At 55.1% G+C, this 2,433-nt stretch overlaps 1 pseudogene; it reads left to right on the top strand.

Annotated features, from left to right (window-relative positions):
• Positions 1–2,302: 2,302 nt before the first annotated feature.
• On the top strand, positions 2,303–2,433 carry LOC111825368 (annotated as a pseudogene).

Here is a 2,433-nt window from a genome sequence, read left to right as displayed (position 1 = left end):
ATGCCGAAAAACACCGGCGTTATTGACAAAAAATGTCTGAAGACCAAGGGGCTTTCATGGGCCCGATTGAAGAACACCTGAACATCCAAATAAATAAAAGCAGTGATGGCCCGGCCGGCTTGGCTCAGTGGTTGAGCTTCGACCTCTGTGTGGGCCAGGAGGTCACGGTTCGTTTCCCAGTCAGGGCACATGCCCGGCCCCAGCTGGCGGCGGCTGTTTGAGTGATTTCACTGGAGACCTGGAGACCTGGAGAACTGCCCAGCTGAGCCCAGCCAGAATTGCCGATCCAAGGAATTGTCAGCAAATAAGCGGTCATTATTTTAAATCACTGTCTGAGGGCCCTTTGTTCCACAGCCCTGGGTAACTGGTACACCACCTCACGCAAGTAATCAATGTTAACGCCACCAATACTTGAACAAATGACCTCAAGTGCCTCCAAATGTGGTGCCCAGAGGAGGGCGCGGCATCACATTTTTAGGGCGGTTACAGCAAAGTACAGGCTCACCTCGTTTTGTTGCGCTTCTATTTATTACTTTTCACAGGCATAGCGCTATGGGCATGATAGCGTTTTCTTCATTGTTTTTTTGTTTGTTTGTTTTGAATCCTCACTCCAGGATAGTTTTTTATTGATTTTAGAAACAGAAACGGGGAGAGAGAGAGAAACATCAATGTGAGAGAGAAACATGGGTCGGTTGCCTTCCATAGATGTCCCTGCTGAGGGTGGTGGAACCTGCAACCTGGGCAGGTGCCCTGACCGGAATAGAGTCTGCACCTTTCGGTGTCCAGGATGATGCTCCCACCCACTGAGCCACACCGGCCAGGACAGTCAGTCGTTGCGTTTTTTAAACCAGAAGGCTAGACTGTCCTGGTTGGTGTGGCTGAGTGTTTAGGCAGTGGTTCTCAACCTGTGGGTCGCGACCCCTTTGGGGGTCAACAGACCCTTTCACAGGGGTCGCCTAAGACCATTGGAAAAACACATATAATTACATATCGTTTTTGTGATTAATCACTATGCTTTAATTATGTTCAATTTGTAACAATGAAAATACATCCTGCATATCATATTTACATTACAATTCATAACAGTAGCAAAATTACAGTTATGAAGTAGCAACGAAAATAATTTTATGGTTGGGGGTCACCACAACCTGAGGAACTGTATTAAAGGGTCGCAGCATTTGGAAGGTTGAGAACCACTGATTTACAGCATCCGCCCGGAGCACTGGAGGGTGGAGAGTTCAGTACGTGGGTGGCAGGCGGATCCCCGCCGCTCCAGGCGGGTTTGGGAGGCCACCAATCGTGGTGTCGCTCTCACGTGGATGTTTCTCTCTCCCTCTTTCTCTGTTTCTGTCTCTCCCCTACCCGCCTCCCTTCCACTCTCTCTCTAAAAAGCAATGGAAGAAATGTTCTGGGCTGAGGAGTAACACCAACAGCAGCTACTACAACAAACAGGTTGCTGCATAGTGTCCCCATCTTCCCGCAGCTGGACCGCCCCCGTCCTCCAGTCCTCCTCCCCCGGGCTGTGCTCCATGGACCGACCGCTCAGGAGCCACCATGGTCCGCGGGAGGCGCCTTCAGCCTCCACTCGACTCAAGAAGGAGCCTTCTCGACGGAGGAGAGAGACCCGGGGGCCTGAGGCGGCACCGAGCCCCGAGCCGGGAGTGTGACATTTCCGTTCAGCTCCTTTCAGAGACGCGCCTCCCCCCGCCCGGCCCCCGCGTCTCCCCCGCGAACGGCCGCCTTGACCTGACCTTCAGGCCCCTGTTCCTTTCCCTGCGGCTCGATGGGGTCACCGCCTAACCTGAAAGGCCAGGAATGAGGACTGAAACAGTTTCCTGCTAAATTGATGACGAAACTCTGATCTTAGTCTCTAAGTTGAACGGATTCTCTGCTGCGTGTCATTTCGGTTGACAGGAAGGCGAGACCGAGCCCGGGCCCTGACCCACCCTCGGTGGGGCCATCACAAGTGCTGGGCGCCGGGTGCGGCGAGACCCCGTCCTCCCTCCAGGGTCGGGGACTCTGAGAACCCGGAGACAGGGCGCCCGGGGACGTCAGGCAGGGGGCGTGATGTATGCAGATGAGCAGGCGCGCAGAGGCTGCTGGTCGCACTCCGCCTGCGCCCCCACGTCCCTGTATCCGAGATCCAAGCGCCCCGGGGGTTGCTGTGTTGCTGTGGCGACGGGCGCGGTTGTCGCTCGGGTCCCTGGGGCAGCGGGGGCGCAGCGGCGTGTCGAGTGGAGTGAGCGTGTGTGAAAAGTGGGTCGCACGTGGGGGTTGGGGGTGTCGGCGACGGGAGCAACTCATACTTACCTGGCAGGGGAGATACCATGATCACGAAGGTGGTTTTCCCAGGGCGAGGCTTATCCATTGCACTCTGGGATGTGCTGACCCCTGCGATTTCCCCAAATGTGGGAAACTCGACTGCATAATTTG

Source organism: Myotis lucifugus, unplaced genomic scaffold (assembly GCF_000147115.1).
Source record: "Myotis lucifugus unplaced genomic scaffold, Myoluc2.0 scaffold_22, whole genome shotgun sequence".
In the NCBI taxonomy this organism is placed as follows: Eukaryota; Metazoa; Chordata; class Mammalia; order Chiroptera; family Vespertilionidae; genus Myotis; species Myotis lucifugus.
Note: the sequence above shows the minus strand (reverse complement) of the source record. Positions and strands in the feature narration are given on the sequence as shown.